The sequence below is a fragment of the Lepisma saccharinum genome, unplaced genomic scaffold (assembly GCF_977018435.1).
Source record: "Lepisma saccharinum unplaced genomic scaffold, izLepSacc3.1 HAP1_SCAFFOLD_8, whole genome shotgun sequence".
Taxonomy (NCBI): Eukaryota; Metazoa; Arthropoda; class Insecta; order Zygentoma; family Lepismatidae; genus Lepisma; species Lepisma saccharinum.
In genome coordinates this window covers 651,125-672,576 of record NW_028142894.1, presented here as the reverse complement: position 1 = coordinate 672,576, position 21,452 = coordinate 651,125, and positions in this window count along the sequence as shown.

Sequence of the window (21,452 nt, the reverse complement as noted above, 5' to 3'; positions counted from 1 at the left end):
AATTTTACACCGTGATGATATCACTTGTTTGAATGATATTTATGATAAAATGTGTGAATCACTTAAACTAAAACAACAAGAATTTGAAGGCAGAGGTTCAGGATGGCGACTGTGTAATACTGATCATAAACTTGAAATTAAATTAGCTCGATATACTCCCCTTGGTGGTGTGTCTAGTTATATTGAGCTGCCCAAAAAGATTAGAAACAAACATGCTGTGTTAAATATTCAAAATGAAGATGATATGTGTTTTCTTTGGTGTATTATAGCACATTTTTATCCAGCACCAAATAATAAACATCGTGTCTCTCACTATATGAAATATTTTGATGAGTTTGAACAAATAATGTTTGGTATCCAATATCCAGTAGGTATTTCAGCTATCCAGCAATTTGAAAAACAATATGAACAGCACCACAATCAACCATTAGCTGTGTTTGTTTATGGCTATGATGAAAAATTCCATATTAATGTACTTAGACACCATCCACCAGCTAATGATGCACATATTATTAGATTGCTGTATGTTTCTGAGGGAAATCAAAAGCATTATTGTTTGATACAGGATCTCCCAAAATTAGTGAGAAACCAAATAACATTATATCATAATAGAATTACCATATGTGATTGTTGCCTATCAATATTTCATGGCACAAGTATGAAAACAAAAGAAGAACAATTAAAGGAACATATTGAAAAATGTTACCTCTACCCTTGTGTGACTTATAAGTTTCCACTCAAAACTATAAAATTCAAAAATTTTAAATCACTAGTGCAGCATCCATTTGTGATCTATGCTGATTTTGAGACAATACAGAAACCAATGGCAGTATGCCTCCCAGATTCAAATTCATCATACACAACACATATTGCTAAACATGTCGCTTGTGGTTTTGCTCTGAAATTGGTAAACACATATCACACAAACAGTCCACCCCCTTATATTTATCGAGGTGAAAATGCAGCCCCAAAATTTATCCAAACTCTTCGAGAGTGGGTGGAAACACTTTCTCCAATTTTACATAACACAAAACCGATGAATGATCTTACACCAGAGCAACAAGACCAACATAATAATGCAACACAGTGTGCATACTGTAACAATAAGTTTGATTCACATTGCCCAAAAATTCAACATCACAATCACTATAGTGGGGATTTCATTGCCAGTATTTGCAATCCATGTAACTTGAAAATACAGAGATACAAATTTATTCCAGTATTTGTTCACAATTTGCAAAATTTTGATGCACACTTGTTTATCTCAGAATTGGGATATGATGCAGAGGATATTAATATTATACCACGCAGTAAAGAAAAATATATCACCATAGAGAAAACTATTAGATTAAAAAATGGCAAAATTGTTTCTCTCAGGTTTCTTGATTCATACCAATTTCTATCTAGTAGCTTGGCAACTCTGGTGAAACAATTAACCGATAGTGAATTTGTTCACACGAAGAAATATTTTGGTGATGATAACATGAAATTGCTGAGAAGAAAGGGTGTCTACCCTTATCAATACATGGATAATTTTGATAAATTTAATGAGACACAGTTACCACGACGAGAACAATTTTATAATCATCTTCAAGATGAGGAGTGTAGTGAGGCAGTATGCCCAGAAAATTTGGAATACACTAGATTGTAGAACAATGGGAGATTATCATGACAAATATTTGATTCTGGATACCCTCCTATTATCTGATGTGTTCGAGGCTTTTAGAAGTAGGTGCTTCCACATATATCAACTAGATCCTGTATATTATTACACAACACCTGGTCTATCCTGGCAGGCTATGTTTAAGTATACAGGAGTTGAAATTGGTCTTGTTGACAATATTGAGCCGTTCATGTTTATTGAGTCTGGTAAACGTGGTGGTATAGTACAGTGTCCTTTGAGGTATGCAAAAGCCAACAATAAATATCTAGCTGATTACAATCCTGGCAAATCTTCTACATACATACTATACATTGACATGAACAATTTATATGGTTATGTCATGACCCAATCACTCCCAATTGGGAACTATCAATGGATGACTAATGCAGAACATGAAAACCAGGATTTCCTAAATTGGGGTGAAGATCATCCAGTGGGTTGTCTATTAGAAGTTGATTTAGAATATCCATCTGATCTTCATGATGAACACCATGGATTTGCTATGGTTCCAGTTTCTCAGAAGATTCCGGGTACAGGGGAAACAAAATTGGTGTTATCTTTTGAAAACAAATATAATTATGTGCTTCATTATCGACTGTTACAATATTATGTCAAGCATGGTTTGAAACTCACCAAAATCCACAAGGGATTGAAATTTGAGCAACAAAAATGGTTAGCCCCTTATATTCAAGAAAATACAAATTGTCGCATACAGACAAATTCCAAGGTTGAGAAAAATTTGTATAAATTAATAAACAACTCTATTTATGGGAAATGTCTAGAGGATAAAAGAAATAGGGTGAGATGCTCTTTGGTGTCTGATCCTAAAAAAATCCAGAAGCTTATTAATGACCCCACATACAAGAGCTTTAACAGCATCACTGATGATCTAACTCTTATTGAGAGGAACCCTGTCAGTGTAATATGTGATGCACCAATAGCTGTGGGTGTTGCAGTTCTAGAATTAGCTAAATGGGAGATGTATAAGTTCCATTATAATGTTATGAGGCCCAAAAATAATATTCAGATAGCCTACATGGATACTGATGCTTTTGTATATGTAATAGAAATAGATGATTTATACAGTGATCTGTTTTCTATGAGAGAACATTTTGATTTTAGTAACTATCCAAAAGATCATCCACTGTACAGTGTTGCAAATCAGATGATCCCAGGAAAAATGAAAGATGAGGTGGAAGGGTCCATAATATCAGAATTTGCTGGCCTCAGGCCAAAAATGTACTGCCTAAAGATAGATGGCAAAAATGAAATAAAAAAGGCCAAGGGTGTGAGTCTAAGCTTTACTGCTAAACTCACAATAGAAGATTTCAAACAGTGCCTATTGAAAAATGAAACCTTATTAATGTCAGCTCATCATCTTACTAGTAGATTGGATGGTGTCCATACCACTATAAAAAACAAAATAGCACTCAATGGCAATGATAATAAATTGCAAATATTAGATTGCAATGTTCATACAAGAGAGTATGGACACTATAATACAAGCAAATCTTGCAACAAATGTTCATCATAGATAGATGTAACTTAAAAATTGTTATATCTCCATCCGTAATTGAGCTAGGAGGATGGTTGATAACTTGTTAAACATATAGAAATTAAAATTGTTCTATTATTCTTTCATTCTTCACATCATATATGTATGACTTCTCTACAATTAAAATTGCACTGCATGTAGTGTTCTCTGGTAGTGCATCATGAAATTCACATACTATTTTAATATTAGTTCTATCATTTATAACTACTAATTTTCTTTTTGAAGCATTTATTAGAAACATTGGCCTATGAGCTATGAATTCATCTGGATCGTAATACATATTCATATTTCCTTCAGTAACTCTCTTAAAAGCAGAGTATCCTTCATACAATTTTAAATAATCTCGATTTGCTATGTTCAAATTGTAATTTTCACGGGGGAACACTTCATTTCTACCATTCTTTAAATATATGTTTTTAATTTTACAGTCATCAAACTGGCTGCTGTCTTTTTCTTGATTGTCATCTCTTGCTGTTTGGAACAGTACAGCTACAAACTCTGGCATGTCATATCTTAAAGAATGAAACTGTGTTGTAATATCATATTCAAAAACTTGCCAATTGTTGAATATGAAGCAAATTATTCTCTCAAGTATAAATCCAACATCTTGAAGAATCCAAAAATTCCTTTAGTTTTTTATACTTAAGATATGCACTGGTAAGTATAAAAAACTAAAGGAATTTTTGGATTCTTCAAGATGTTGGATTTATACTTGAGAGAATAATTTGCTTCATATTCAACAATTGGCATTCTTAGTTCCATGGACTGTATAACACTTTGCAGCCTCTGGCAAACTAGCATCATTTGCTGTACCATCTGCATTTAAAGTTTTGTACCTCATGATGGCATTGTTATCATTGGGTGCTCTACGAAATATGATGCTAAGACCTCCTTTCCACATGATCTCTTTGTAATCACTAAAGAATCCAAATAGCAATCTCATAGGGAACAACTCTGTGTGAGATTTTGTTTGAATTTTTGTACCTGCTTCGAATCCAGCAGCTTTGTAGTAAGGACTTTCTGCTTCAGATAGTTTCAAAGTTCCTATTGTAGTGGATGTAATACCAGGGTACTCAATTCCGTCTATGACTGTGCCATGCTTCTTAACTTCAACTTGTGAGAACAAGAAGGGTACAAAGTTATTTATAAGTTTCACATTAGCAGTAGGAGGAAATTCTTCACCAGTGCTCTTCTTAACAATATCAAATTTTATATACAAATCTGATCTGTGTGGATGAATAAACCCATCCCCTGCTGTGATTTCAAACTCGATCTCTTTGTTGGGTTCATTGAGGTTTGCAAAGGTCCTCCTGTTTGGAGGGAAGGACTGTAATTCATAACTCTCGATATTTTTCATTTTGGGTATTTATTTATATATTTATTTATTAAATATTTATTTCAATTACTGCAGTGGTATTGGCACCAGCAAAATCAACTATCTCATTCTTCTCATTTGTAATTGTTATCTCTATGTAATTAACTTTGTCATGTGAAACTGGAAAATAGATTGGTGGGATGGGGGAATAGAAAATTGGCTCCATGAATTCAGAATTTGGTTTGAATGTAGCTATGATACCTGTTTCCTTGTGTCTACCAACTGAATTTTCTTCAGCTTTGATAATAATCCCTTTAGCAATGTTGCAGTGAATGTTCAATGTCTCTATAGCCAAGAATTTTGGTATGAATTTACCTATGTGTCTAATACCTGGTTCTAGTTTGGTGTTGTTGGGAAATCCTAAAATCTCACCCATGCTAGACAGGTCTACCGTTTCTTGTGCAGACACAATCTCCACTCTGTGTGTTACAGAATTCTGAGATAGGAGTATACTGTTGCCAAGTTCTGATTGTAAAGTAGATAAATTATACTGTCCAGGGGGAATAACAATTTTCTCATTGCCCACAACTATAGAATTATTATAATTTGTTACATTTGGAATAAGATACATGCTGTAGAAAGCTCTGAGAGCTATGGATTTTGGATATATGATATCATCATGGAGATGTAGTTTCAAGATCGATGTCTCACTAGAAAGATGAAAAATTCCCATGCTTAATGTACCACACAGCTTTTTGAAAATCTTCTAATTTGATGTTATGTATTTTATTCAAAATTCTGAGCATGGTAACACAAACATGACCACATATAATTTGATTGAAATTTTGTATACGCTCATCATTGTAATAAATGTTTACATGTTTTATATAATTAATTAATTCTGTAGGGGGCACCCCACCAAAGGAGTCAAATATGTAAGCATTGTTGTTCTGTTTATAATAGCATATCCAGTGTGTACCAATATTTTTGGACATATCCAAGTTAACCACACCACATTCTCGAGCCCCCCAAGAGGGGGGGGAACTATTTTTAGGGAGAGCGTCACTCATGAAAACATCTCTGAAATACTTAATTTTAAATATTTTAACTAAAGATTCAATATCTTGGTTGGTGAGTGCTTCTTCTTTTTTTTAATTTTCTGAGAGCTTTGGATTTCATACCACTGAGTACCCTAGACTTTACACCACTACCCCCTCGTAGGGGGCTCTCCATAGCTAGATTGTGTCTTTTCTGTTCTTCTAGTTCTGCTTTATTCTTTTTTGAATCTATTACAGTTTTGGCAATAGCAGCGCTCCCGCCAGCCAAGCTCCCGATACCCCCTAGAGCAGCTAAGATGGCAGGGATGCTAAATATGAAACCATAATTATGTGATTTTTTTCTTCTATTTTGCAACCTTTTTAATTGTGATGTGCTAAGTAATAATTTCATTCCATTCCCTTTGGCTATACATTGTCTCTTCTTCTCTTGTTGTTTTTTAGTTAAAATTGGATTAATTTTTAAATTTTTAAGATTATGATATGGAATCTGGTAGACAACACCTTTAGGTTTCATGTTGTTCATTATTATTATTTAAGGGTATTTATATATATTTATATTACAAACCCCACCCTAACTTTTGTTTTGTATTCATAGCAATTGTTGTACCCAATGCAGTTATTTTTTCACCCAACGAAGCATCTCTGCTGGTTAATCTTCCAAATGCTGCTGCTTCTAATTTTTGATCAGCCACATGTCGAGTATCAAGATCTGCATGTCTATTGTAAGCAATGTCATGTTCCTTGAAGGCTGCATCGAGAGGATTAACTCCCTTGTCTCCCCTCTTCAATCGCTTGTCAAGTTTGGTACCTGGACCACAGTACTGATAGCCAGGAACATGTACCTCAAATGGCAGTTTATTAATAATATCATTAACTAAGCCTTTACCCTCTGCCATGTTCCAGAATTTAGGTGGTAGAGTATTGATAATTTTAATCAAGTATCCTATGCCTTTAGGATCATTTGCAATAAAAGTAGCTAGCTTGTTACTAATCATATCTACAATACCCATCTTCTCATTGTAAAAATTGTTGTTTCCAGCATTCTCTTCCCCTGCTATCACCAACAGCCTGTCTATAAGTTTTCTTACATCATTAATCCACACAAACTCTTTAGCTAAAGTGTTGTATTGCTTGATACCACTTCCAGTCTTGAGTTGGTTCCAGATGGGTTTGATAAGATTCTTGTACTTGTCTCCACTACTTGATTTAACTCTGTTCTGACTAGCATCGTTGTTTTGATACAAGGCATCAGATAGTATAAGAATATCTGAATAACTTTGATAGTCTTCTTCAGTAAAATGTTTTGGTTGCTTCTTGGTTAAGAGCTCCCATAGACCAGGGGTACCAGGGTACCTTGACCAACTGTTTTTATCACCCAAATTGACTTTTATGTTGTCCCCCTCGAATGTCACTCTAGACTTCCCTATTTTCCAAACTGCTCCTTCATTAGGTTTCATAGTAGGGTACAGTCCAAAGACCTCATCTTTCTCAAACTTGCCTGTACTCAAATAATCTCTTGCCAAGGGCCCCAACTCAATTTTCTTCTCTGATTCTTGTTGTATAGCTGGTCTAGGAGGTTCTTTAAGTGCTAAAGGTGTGTGAATGCTAGATAAGGGGGTAGGAGGGAAGTCTGCATAGTTTTTAGCAGTGATAGGCACCAAATCATTGATGAGATCTTTATTTTGCTCTGTGATGCTTTTAATTTCTTTACCAAGACCACTGGTAGCATCTATAATAGGCTGATCTTGATGCTTGCGCTGCTCATAAAAGCCTTTGTTCTCATCCTTCCACCCCTTGAAGCGTTTAGCAAGATACTCATGTAATTTTAAATTATCTTCAATTTTATGTTTTGACATATTTATATTTTTTGATTGATGGTTATTTATAATGTTTCGACGTTCAAAAAGTCGTTGATTTTATTTCTAAATTTCCCATTGCTAGGTTTTCTTGTCATGTCGATCGTAGCAAATCCAAAATCATCGCTGTTCCAGCATGAAGAGCAGAATTTTGAAAATTGATTATAATTTAAATCTCCCCCAACGTAGTCATTGTAAACATGTTTCAGATTAGTATGATCTTGGCTAAATAAACAAATTAAATTTGTATTATCTCTTAATAACTGCTTGGGAATCTTGGAGTAAGTTTGAGCTAAGTAAAAGCAATCTATTTCCCTATGTCTACCCTGTGTAAAGAAATTTCTTATCTCATTCTGATTTTCTAGAATCACATCATCAAAAACAACAACAGAATTCTTCAAACAGTGATCGAGAGGTTTTACTTTTGAATCAAATGTAGATATGTTAAGTCCCTCATACACCTTCATGAGTTGCTGGTATTTTGGTTGTTCTAAACTTCTTGAAAATACATACAAGTGTCTATTTTTCCAGTGTAACCAGTTAGGGGCCAGCAAAAAATGATCTACAAGCAAGGTAGTCTTCCCACAACCTGAAGGCCCTACTATGAGGCATCTTATGTGATCAGGCAGCAACTCACCATTTCTCTTAGTGGTTTTTGCTATATCTGGCAATCGCTGTACAACATTCCATGTTGGTGTCAAAGAATAACTTTGTCTGCATCTATCCAACTTTTCTCTGCTAATCCAAGCCATTTAACATAAAGTTTATTATTCTTTTTAAGTAATACTTTTTCAATTAGATATGTGTCTGGATATTTTGTTTTTCTGAGCTCCTCTTCATAAAATCTCCCTTTTAGTATTTTATTGCTACTATCTTTTATCATATAGGTATTTCTATTCCCTGGCAAAACTTGAACTATAGTGAATAACTCTGTAGACAAATTCTTAGTAAATCCCTTCTCGAATAAATGTTTAAATTTACTAATTCTTACTTGTTCTCCTATTCTGAATTTTGGTTTTTTAATTGTATGTTTATATTTATTACAGTAAACAGTAGAAATCAATCTTGCCTCATCAGCTTTGGTTACCTCAGCTGGTTTCATGTGTATAGTACTGTGTACTGAGTTATTATAATTATGAACTAGGCTAGGTAAAATATCTATCCACTTGTAATTACCCTGTAGAGTAAATTGCCTCCATATTAGATGTTTTAATGTTCTATTGAACCTTTCCACTATACTTGCTTTGAGATCACTATATGTAGAATAATGTTTAATATTATACTGTTCCATTAACTTGCTAAATGTAGAATTATAAAATTATTTTCCTCTATCTGTCTGTAGATATTTTGGTATCCTGCCTTTGCTAAATATCAATTTAAAAGCTTCAACAACACAAGCACCTGTTTTGGATTTTAGGGGAATTGCCCATGCATACTTACTAAATGTATCGATAACTGTAAGCATGTACTTGTAATTATGATTTATCTTATGTAAATTTTTCAAAGTTCCTGTTGACATTTCTATCAGATCTGCTTGAAACAGATCATCTATACCCTTTGTCACCACACTCAATCGCTTGTAGTTGCGACGAGCTGGCTTATGTAATTCATAAACTATATCTTGTCTTGACATCTAATAGTATAAGAGAATATGACATAAAATGTATTATCCTCTGGGTATAATTGTTTCACTTCAAATAATAATTGATCACCTGCTTCTACATTAGAAACAGATAATTGTTCATCCTCATGTACTTCATATCTTTTTCCAGATTCATCCCAGTATGCAACAGGTATCTGAAGTGCTCTATGAACACCATCTTTTCTTTGTATGGTGAACTGTGGTACTTCAAAATGCTTACCACTCTTCAAGTAACCAAATTTGAAAAATTTAATATTACCATCGAGGAAAAATTCATGAGACTGATTGTAAGGGTACAATTTGTAAACATTGCCTGCATTGACATATGTCCAGCGACCTCTAGTATTTGGAATACTCTGTAGTCTAACAATATCAACAGTAAAAAAATGTTTTAATTCTTGTTCCTCCAACCTGCTTAATATTTGTTCCAGGTGTTCCTCTATGGTTTGTACTACTTCACTGTAGCTAGGTTTGATTCTCACATCAACATACAATCGTTTGAACTCTTCCTTGAGGTTGTGGAGTTGTGTGGTGAAATTAGATAATGATGATTCTTGAGTAGATTCCAGAGTAGCAAGCTGTAGCTTGATGTTTGATATAATCTCTTGTAAACTCTCTACAAGTTTCAATTTGGTACTCTGGCTTGCAAGATCGTGCACTTGATTTTTGATTTCCACAAATAATGCATGAAGTTCATTGATTATCTGGTTGGTAGGTAAAGTATTAATAGTATTTTGAATTATACCAATCTCTTCCTGTATGTTTTTGATGTCCTCTGACTTGAGAATTCTATTCACTGCTCTTTTTACAGATCTTAACTCTTGGGAAGTGGGAAAATTAGCTACAGTGTTTTGAAGTGTGGTCAAGGCTTCTTTCACAATATTTAACTCGCTGGCATCTGCAACACTGTTCAAGGCATCCTGAAGGTGCTTTAAGTCATCTTGGGTTGGCGTAGATTGCTGTAATATTTGCAATTTGTTCTGAATGTTATCTATGAGATGGTGAAAATGCGATAATTCAGTTTCGGTATTCAGATTTTCCAATTTGGTGATTTGTTCTTGAATAATGTTTAAAGTTTCGGTTATACTTGGCAACTTGAATTCTAAAGTTTCTTGTACATTTGTTAATTCATTTCTCATAGTATTCAAAGTATCCTCAATGTGAGCTATGGTACCCTGTATCTTACCAAATCTTCATAAGTTTCTAACTGTAGCTTGATATTAGCAACGCTGCGTGCAATAGCATTTAATTCTGAAGATGAAGGAAGATTATCGATAAAATTTTCTAATGTTTGTAGTTTAGCTTGAACTTCTGCTATAGCTGTATGCAACTGATCTGTTTGGAGTTCAGTTTTAATATTTTCCAGTGAAGGGGTCTCAAAAGATTGAAACTGCTCTTGTAATTCTGCAATACTAGCATTGAGCTGTTCATATTCCCCCTGAGTTTTGATATTTTGAATAATAGAAAGCAGTTCTGTGCGAAGAGTATTCGCTTGATTGTTTAATTCTTGTTTTAATTGCTCTGTAGCAGTTGTTTGTATTTGTCTAAATTTCTCAAGTTCAATTTTCAATTTGCCTACACTCTCCCCCAAGCTCTGAAGGTTGTCTATGGATGCTAAATTTGTATATTTTCAAGTAGGGGTTTGAGTTCACTCGCAATTTTCACTATGGGGTTAATCAATTGAGTTTGGAGATTAGTAATCTCTGTTTGTATGTTTAAACTTAGTGAATTCTGTAAGATTAACAAGTCAGCTTTAAGCTTTTTTAATCTTTCATCTAGTCTGGCAATGTCACTTGAATTATCTGGTATTTCTTGTGTTCTTCTGTTTCCAAATATATCCATTATGTATATTAATTTTTGAATATGTGTTATTTAATTTTATTTTTTGTTCACGGTATTTTTATATATTGATGAGAGAATAAATTAATTTAATTTCCATGAAGAAGGGGATTAGCTTGTCATACTCGCCAATAATTTCTGCATAGAGATAATCATCTTTCTCTACATCGTATGTGCTGTCGGGGTTCATATTATTGTGTTTAATTCTATACAAATTTCTACCTATATGTATATTTACCCCCGTAGGGGGCCTCCCTTCCCCCGTGCTAGAAGAAACAGATATTTGAATTTTACCTGTGACAGGAATTCTGTAAGATGCAAGATTATTATTGAACACAAGCAATTGTTTCCCTGTATCCTCATCAACCTGATACCAGATACTATTCAGATGGATGATAATTATTCCTTTTAATTGGCGATGAATTTCTTTAATTACATCCATGTTTACAGCTGTTTTCTCTACAGGTTTAATATGTTTCTTAAATCCAAACAGGTTCATTGGCATTATTTTTCATTGGGTTATTTATTATCATGAAATAAGTATCAGAACTTTATGCCCAAGATGCAATAATGGGTGTGGGTGAACTTGGACCAAGATGCAAGAGGGATCACGTGACACACCCTTGACACAGGGTCACGTGATTTTTGTCTTAAATTGCACTTGATGTTAAGTGCCCCCTCTCCCCCCGATAGGGACAAGTTACACTGTATAACCGGAAGTAGAGACCGGAAGTGGGACCGGAAGTAGGTGTGTGTGGGTGGGTGTGGGTGGCCTCTTACAGAGGGATAGGCATAGGTGGATGTAGGTGTGTGTAGGTGGATGTATGAGAGTGTAGGTAGGTGTAGATAGTCATAGCCTTAAATTGCACTTCTTAAGTGCCCGATGACAAGTTACACTTGTATAACCAGTTATAACCAGTTTAGCCCAAGATGCACTGTTCCCTACTGGGAAATAACATGTTATAACATGCATGTTCCAAGATGCAAGAGGGGCACATGACACATCCCGACACAGGGTCACCTGATTTTGCCTTAAATTGCACTTGTTAAGTGCCCGATGGCAAATTACACTTGTATAACCAGTTATAACCGGTTTGTTTTTAAATGCCTGTTTTCTATCTACTGATATCGGACGTGGACATGTTACTTTTCATCGAGAGGGGGATTCGGGGCGGGATGGTACAATGTGTACAGAGATATGCAAAAGCCAACAACGTGCACATGAAAGAAGATTATGATTCAAATCGAGCATCGAATTACATCTTCTACGCCGACGTTAATAATCTCTACGGACATGCCATGGTACAGAAACTTCCTTACGGGGGATTCGAATGGGCATCAATAAATATAGAAAATTTCGATGATAGTGAGTATGGCTTCTTCGCAGAGGTGGATATCGAATTCCCCGACCATTTACACGATCTGTTCAGCGATTTACCACCGGCATCCGAGTTCAAATCTTCGCCTCATTCTAATCAATGCAAGCTTTTATTGACTCTAGAGGGCAAAAAGAGATACGTTGTTCATTACTCGAATCTCCGATTCTTGATCGGGAAGGGTGCTAAGGTAGCGAATATTAGAAGAGTCCTCAGGTTTAAACATTCCGAGTGGCTCAAACCGTACATTGAAACAAACACGCAACATAGGACGGTTGCCACTTCCGATTTAAACAAAGATTTTTTTTAAATTGATGAATTACGCGGTGTATGGCAAGACGATGGAAAACGTGCGGAATCATGTAGACGTGAAGTTAGTTTCGGATAAAAATAAATGCATGAAGTGGGTGGCCGATCCTAGATTCAAGTCGAGAAAAATTTACAATGAGAATTTAGCACTTTTCAATCTAGATATAAAATTGATGAAATTCAGAAAACCAATTTACGTTGGCGCAACGGTTCTCGACTTGTCGAAACTTTACATGTTCGAATTTCATTACGACGTGATGAAACCCTTCTTCAATGATAAGATGTCACTTTTGTACACGGACACCGACAGCTTCATTTACAGCATACAAACACCTAACCTCTATGAAGACATAAAAAATCCTTCCATGCTTGAGTATTTCGATACATTCTTTCGTGTTCATTAAGTCATCACAAACCACTGACGGATAGCCCCAAAAAACCATTCACGATAGCCCTACAAACCATTGCCGGATAGCCCCAAAAACCATTCACGATAGCCCCAAAAAACATTTCTGGCAAGGTTAGGTTAGGTAAGCATAGTTAAAAAAATATCTCGAAAAAAATGCACGTTCGGAAACACTGACGAGACCGCGTGACTTTCGACGCTCTCGCCATCTGCACGCACACAATGGAAACAACGTCATAATATGGCAGGCAATTCAAGTTTCTTACGTAAAAAGTGATTAATTCTTGTTCGGCAGCATTCAAATACGAAGTTTTTAGTTTCCCGTGAAAGAAAATACCTCCAAGAACGTCCAGAATGCTAAAGAAACTCATTTCAGTAAGTACTTTCTCCTGTAAATTTGAAGAAATCCGTCCGGGCGATATCGCAAATTTACCATACATAATACATAGAATAACTAGCTAGCTTACATACAAGGCTGGACTGGGCCACCGGGACCGGGTGCAAGATCCCGGTGCGACCTTACGAAAATACACATTCGGTGCCTTTTTTTTCTTACTGCTCACAATCGGTTACGGATATAGAAGTGGTGAATTTGCTCCCTTATGGACTTAAAAATAAGACAGCACGACTGAACGCTCTGGCGCCTGTTGACAAGAGTCAATGACTAAAAGGATTATACTGTGTGCGCTACTAGAAGGAACATGAGTTCAGCCAATACGGAGCCAGTGCGTTTGCGCTGTTGCCAAACTAACTGCTAGCGGAAGGGAAAGACAGAGAATTCGTTGTATCCAATATTCAACTTTATTTTTAATAATGCATACACAGTATATATGAGTACAGTGTAATAATATAGTGAATATTTCTACCCATGTAGCACAGAAAGGTTGGGCCAACGTTGGTAAATGGTTATAGATTTTTTGTGCCAACGGTTGGCGAACTGTTGGTGATGTCCGCCTTGCCATCAATCTCCCAACCAACTATTTGCCAACTACAATGGAATAATGTTGCCAACAATCTCCCAACCAAAACTATTTCCCAACGTTGGCCCAACTACAATGGAAAAATTTTCCCAACAATCTCCCAACCAAATCTATTTCCCAACGTTGGCCCAACTACGATGGAAAAACTTTGCCAACCAACCCCCAACCAAATCTATTTCCCAGCTTTGAGCTAACTACAGCGGAAAAACATTCCCAACCATTAACCCTCAATCCAAAAACCAACAAACTATATGCCAATGTTTATGTTTATAATATTAAATATTTTACAAACAATTAATTGTATCACTTTTAGTAGCTATAAAATTTTATTATTAAGACATTTTCAAACACTGCAGGAGAAAAATACAAGAAATTATAGAAAACTTATGTATTTATCTTTTATAAAAGTAAAACCTTTCTTAGCGGAGCCAAAAAGCAAAATGAATTTCACACACACTTAAATTACCTTCATACATTACAAAAAAAGTAGCAACATGCTATTGTATTTATGGAAGGGAAAAAGGTGCATGAGGTTGACAATGCAAGTGTCAAAGAACATCATACAATGTCATTTCAATAGAATAGCTTATTATTACAAAATGGAATACATACAAATGCTGATGTGTCAGCAAAATCTGGTGTAAGAATACAATTTTTATGTAAATAAGATGAGGATACAATAACTCCGTTCTTACATTCTTTTACCTTAAACATAAACAATCTACTGTTTGGAAGAGGTGAAGTGAAAATATCCAATTTGTTTATGAAAACTTTACAATTAAATTATACAAACCATCATTTATACAAACCTTTTCAATGGAGTTTACAAGAACAACATCACCATCTTTCGTTAAGAAGCAATTATCAGGTGAGGTTATTCCCACAATACAATTCTCATTTCCATTCAAAAGTATAGATTTGATGCAGTCATTCCTATAAACAGGGGAATGTTTAATACTATGGCTATTGCTATGTTGGCCAGATTTTTCTCCTAGTCTTTTAGCTACCTGCTCCAAAGAATTTTGTGGACCACGAACCATCTTATAACGATAAAATCTTGCTAATTATCAGGTAAATCAATTAATCACCGTAATAAGCAATAATATGCATTGGATGGTGGCTGTTCACCGGGAGTTGGACGGCGGAGAGCGAAGGACTAGCCTGTTTCCCGAGAGAAGAGGCCGAGCCTCGGGTAAAGGAATATAAAAATACAACTTTATTACCAATGGTCAGATTCAACTGAAATTAAAGACAGCCCAGCAGCAGATTATCATCGACGAAATCCCCAAAGCAGAATTTGATAGGAGATAAATTAAGCCCGATATTAAAGGTTAAACAGCTAGACTGGATAACAATAACTACAGACTCCCTGGCACTGTCTTCGGAACGAACGTGCAGGTTACAATAGGCCCGGTCTTTGGGTAACCTCTCTTCGAGGTGCTTTTTGAGAAGGGTCAAAAACCCCAAATATACGGGCGAAGATAGCAGGACAAGAGGCTACGATTTGAGAACAATTTATCAACGCTTGGCAAGAGAGGGTACCGTAACGAACCTTTTGAGTAGCAAATAAATAGACGCGCAGAGAAGCGGAAGACACCAGTTTTACTCAGATTTTCTTCGACGTGTTATCGAGCACAATCTTTCGCGAACCATCCGCTTAAAGTATCCGCTTTGTGTGTCGCACCGTTCCGTGTTGTGTTATTTCGCACGTGTCTGTGTACTATCGATATGGAGTAGAGACAGAGAAAGGCCCTGCTGGGGGGCGTCCGACCCAGTTGCCACCTAGGAAGATGCGGAGATCCAATCTTATCGCCCGGAAGCCATCTATTGACCACGCCGATAAACATCCACGACTTCACCAAGAGGACTTTAGTGTTTGGAGTGGTTTACAGTGTTGCTAACTAGAGTTGTGAGAACCAGTTTTTAGATACTTAAAAGTAAGTGTTGATTCTAGTGTTTAAGTGAGGAAGTATTCAAGGGTTTCTTTCGTATTTCATTGGTTGTCTCGTGTAGAAGCTAATGCGATTAATGATATTAAATCAGTTTCTAGGTCTATTGAAGCTCCATAGTTCCTCGCAAAAACTGAAAGGATATTATAGAGCAGTAGTTTTAGAATCAACTCCGAGGTATCTCTGCAGTGACGTACTGTACATAATTTCGAAGGACTGAGAGAATTCCTCAGTCCAAGAAATGAGAAATATCTAGCATTTCAAATATATCTTACTAACGAATATCCGATATGCGAAAACCTTGCAAAATATGTACTAGCAAACAAAAGCAACAAAGGGGGCGCTTGTGATGCACTACTGGCTAAGCTCAATATAAAAATATTTGAATGTCGTTGAACGTTTTGTTTTTAAGTTTGCATTTTTCTGAGATAGGCTAGCAGATTGATTGCTTGATTGATTTGCTTGATTTTACTTCGCTTTTCTGCCCCTTTGTGGATGGAGGGACAATCGCATATACATATGGACCACACAACAGGATTCCTACAGAGCTTATAGGCTAATAAAGACTGGACCTACAGTGTAAAGTGGAATCCGAAGCACTACATAATGTGCGCTTCCACCGGGGCTCGAACCTAGGAACGTGTGTAGTTTTATATCGGTTTTGTTATAGCTACTACTAAAAAATGTGAAAACATTGGTTAAAACACTACCATCGTCTATCCACATAGATGCCAAGGAGTCGGGAAGATTAAAAGGACATTCAAATCTGCGCATTCCATACATCCGTCCATCATTATCTCTAATACAATACAAAGAAACACATATACGTACATACACACATCCTGCACATTGCAACATGTCGTGAAGGCAGATGGACAATGTAGAGGTAGGGCCACATACATTCACAATATCGGGTCATTTGTGGGGGTGAAGTGATCAACACCATTCTCCGGCCGCCTTAATCCTTAATAGTGCTCACAAGTATTCATGTATTTGAGTCTAAGTAAACCCCCGAGCTACTCCACCCAAGACATTGCTGAAAAAATTCACATTTGAAATCAGGAATTTATTTATTTACTTATTTGGTTTATTTTATATCGCTATTTTGCCACTTTTGGCTAATTGCGAAGATGGGGATGAGTGATTGATGAAATTGATGAATGGACACTCACAAACAGCCATGCCCAGGCCGGGAATCGTACCCGGAACCCGCCATAACGCGGTTCACCACTCCACCACGGGGGCCGGAAGAAATCAGGATTCAGGAATTGAACCTGGCTCCCCCGTGTATGTACGTATATACAGGGCGAGTCAGAAAAATGCGGACAAAACACTCTGTGTATTATATAGTAAGTGTTCATTGATCAAAAACTTACAAGCGCCACTTTTCCACCTGGTGGTGAAAATTTTAACTATTTATTTTTCTATCAGCATTCGGTTCACAATGTTTTCCATAGCCTCTATACCAAGTTACACCGCAATCCGATGCTTCGTTACGGACTCCAGAGGGCTCTGTAGGGGAATTTAATTTAACCACCTGTTGCTTGGGGGTTTTATTACTCGGAAATTGCGAATTTCCGGACCCATATTGATGTGTAATTTTTATTTTCTACTCATCAGGAATTCATTCCTGAAGTATTGCCACATATCTTTTTTACACCTGTACATTTGTTATTAAGAAATATTATTTCTCATCAGAAATGTGTTATTAATTAGTGATAAATATAGTCTACTTAGGTATATTATCCAGAATAAAATGTAAATCAGATTATACAGGGCTAGCATAAATGATTCATTCGTTTTGAAAAGGCTATATTTTCAAAAGTATTACACGTACGCACATGAAAGATAGATGAAAAGAACCACAAACTCACCAAGTTTGTATTGTGTATTCCAGGTGGCAGCACGAGATCATTATCTTTTTCTATTATCTATTATTTCGCTGCCAAGTTGATATTCAGCGATGAAGCAACGTTCCACTTATCCGGGAACGTGAATCGCCATAATGTGCGATTCTGGGGGACGGAAAACCCACGTGCAGTCGTGACAGTTGAAAGAGATTTGCCAAAGGTGAATGTTTTCTGTGCAGTGTCACAAACAAAGATGTATGGGCCGTTTTTTTCTTCGCTGAGCAAACTGTGACCGGTAATTGTTACCTGGATATGTTGCAGTTGTGGTTGTTCCCGCCACTCAGTGCTGACTTCAGGGATTTTGTCTTCCAACAAGACGGGGCACCCCCTCATTGGAACATCCCACTTCGTGACTACCTATACGATGAACTTCCGCATCGCTGGATTGGGCGTATTTGTGAGGATGACCTAGCTTTGTTCCCCTGGCCTCCCAGATCTCCTGATTTAACGCCCTGCGACTTCTTCCTTTAGGGGTACGTTAAGGACCTTGTTTACGTACCCCCACTACCGCAATCCTTAGTCGAGCTCAAAGAACGCATCAGTGCTGCAGTGCAGACCATTGACAGGACTATGCTACAAAATGTATGTAATGAGCTCGAGTATCGTCTGGACGTGTGTCGTGTAAACAAACGGGCACATATCGACCATTTGTAGAGGGTGTATAAACTTGCTGAGTTTGTGGTTCTTTTCATATATCTTTCATGTGTGTGCGTGTAATACTTTTGAAAATATAGCCTTTTCAAAACGAATGAATCATTTATGCTAGCACTGTATTATATAACTTATTGTATAAAGAAGTGTGTTGCCCTCACCTATGTGATTTTTTACTCTTTGCAGGAAGGTCCAGCTTTTCTTCCAGAACTGCCTTGTACCACTCCTGACTGCAGCAGGGAAGTGCCCCTGAACCCCCTGGATGCCCGCGCCATACTGCCCCTCCCACTTTCGCTATCTAAGAGAAATTTGGATGATCTCCTCCTTGCGAGCGGCGACGATTGGATGAGAGACTTGCGACCGGCCAACAGAAAGCGACAGATCCGTTACCACCAGTGCTACTTCAATCCCATCTCGTGTTTCAAGAAGTAAAGCATATTGGTGCTGAGGCTGTGTGTATCTAGTCATGCAGGTTCTTTCATAACTAACGTGCCACAAGTATTCTTCCAGGAGGATGTACCGCAATAGTGGACAATTGTATAAGTGTATTTTAAACTTTCTTCACAGAATAAAAATGTTGATTTTTTCTTTTCAAGTTGATGTACTAAAATTAGAAACGCATGCAGAGCAACTTATCTCAAAATTAACTTAAAACTCACTGGCATCTCACCATAATAAAAATAAATAAAAGCATCTTTTGAATCTTCAATTAAATTTATAGTGTATTATGCTAATAAAACCAAAAAATAATTTACAGACATTCGTGCTTCAGTTATATAGACATTTCGGAAATATAAATTCAACAATTTCAAAATTGTGGCTTTTGGCAATGATTTGCGGTACGAACGATGCTTATATTACAGTGTTATTTTTATCTCCAGTGCACACTATTTTTTACAATTATGGATAGCTTTTTATGTAATGTATGCTAAATGAGATATTTTCCGAGAAATTGAATTATACATAGCACGAAATTGTTAGATTTATGAAAACCTTTTTCTGAATTGGACATATTAAATTTGTTTTTGATATTATACGAAAATTCAGGGATGAATACTAGTCATGAACCAGAGTCCTAATATTAGTCATTTTTGTTAATTAAGAACTTAAATTGAAGGATCACATACTGTAATGCTTCACAAAGATACAATCAATTAAGTTATAGCTAATTTCCTGTTAACTATATAATTTATATAATTATTTCCATGGAAACTTGAAACAGTATTTTTTTTATTATACAAGTGTACATTAATATTTGTGCTTTAAAACCACATTTCAATATATTTATTATTTTATATAATTGATGTTAACATATATTTATTATCACATATACATCACTGCATTCATTTATTAATTGTGAAATAAATATACTTATACGTGTCATGCGCTTAGTAAAAAAACTATGTATTTTAAGGGAAAGTGAAAAATGAAATATGAACACCTTTTGAAAATTGTTTGCTGGCACATACTATTGTTTAGCTTTATAATGACATGTCTTACATTCTGCAATACTAAGATGTAACAACGATTACTACCAAAGCTATTGCATTTCTGTTTAAAAACTTGTGATATATATCTCTTGTACGTCACAATAATGCAAATAAAGTCCATATTTATTATGATTGTAATTTCTTTTAAAGGGGGGAGGTTAAAAATACTGTAAACACTCAGTCGTCTTCATGGATTTTTCTTGACTCTTCAACTCACAATCATGGAGTTGAATTGAACATCTTCTGTTGCCAAGATTATCAGCGCCCTAAATTCATTGTGTGGCAAGAACCCCAAGTTGAGCAGTTAATGTAAGCTATACTGATGGTAGGCCCAACTGGCGACTCATCTAAACAGCTCCATCTGTCTCCTGCCCTAATAGTTTTCGGGGGGTGTATGCTTCGATGAATGTCAACAACCTCAGTTGTTAAGTAAAAGCTGTAGGGGTGATATCGCTCTCCCGTTACAAAATTGCCAAGGGTACGTCTGTGTTCACCAGTTGTATTTATTAGCTCCTTTGTACAGTGTTTGGGTGTTTTGTGTACTATTTTTCTGTGCTTGGTGTGCTATTGTAGAACTTTCACCAAGTGACGGCTCTGATCAACTCTCTCATCCCGGTTTTGCATTACGTTTGGCAACATGCTGTATACCCGACACTCGTTTGTTTCTTCGCGCCAGCAGCGTTCGGTGCCTCATGACACGAAAATGCCCGACGCCAGTCGAAGATAATTCAACTGATCGCTGATACGTTGTTTCCCAGCCACCAGCTGGAAATGCGAGCAGTATAGCAGTGGAAAAGGGCCCGGTAGCAGAGGTCCTATAAGCATGAATTGTTTAATCGTATTTATTAATTTCAAACAGTATTTATAGTAGGCTACTGTTTGTAGATTTCTTCCAGGTAACACCATGAAAGAAACTAGCTTCTCTGGGGATGAAGCCATATTGAATACCTTACCATAGTGCTGGAACAACAGATACAGCAACAAATTTGCATATCATACAAGTAATTTAATTCACGTGGCATTATACAGTAATGAAATACGTTTGCTACTGATAAGATACACAAAAGCCCACATCCGATAAGCTAGCTGAAAAATGTTCTTCCCGCTCCCGCGAACCGACATGCACCATGCCGCTGTGTTAGAATATCACACTCCCAGAATTCCGCGTTCTTGCAAGAAGCTCCCAGCGGGAGTAAAATAATAACAAATGACGAAAGGAAAGCAATACTATATACAATCTTCAACAGCTACGGTATACAGAAAATTCCAAAGTACAGCACTTGTACACATACTTGTAATCAAATATCACAAAGTAAAAAGAGGAAATGAACATAAGAATAAAATACAAAATGTTTGACAAATACAAGAAAGATATAAAAATCAGAACGTTAATATAAAATTGTCCAATTGGGGCTGGTGTCGATATATGATATGATGTACGTGTCTGGGAGGA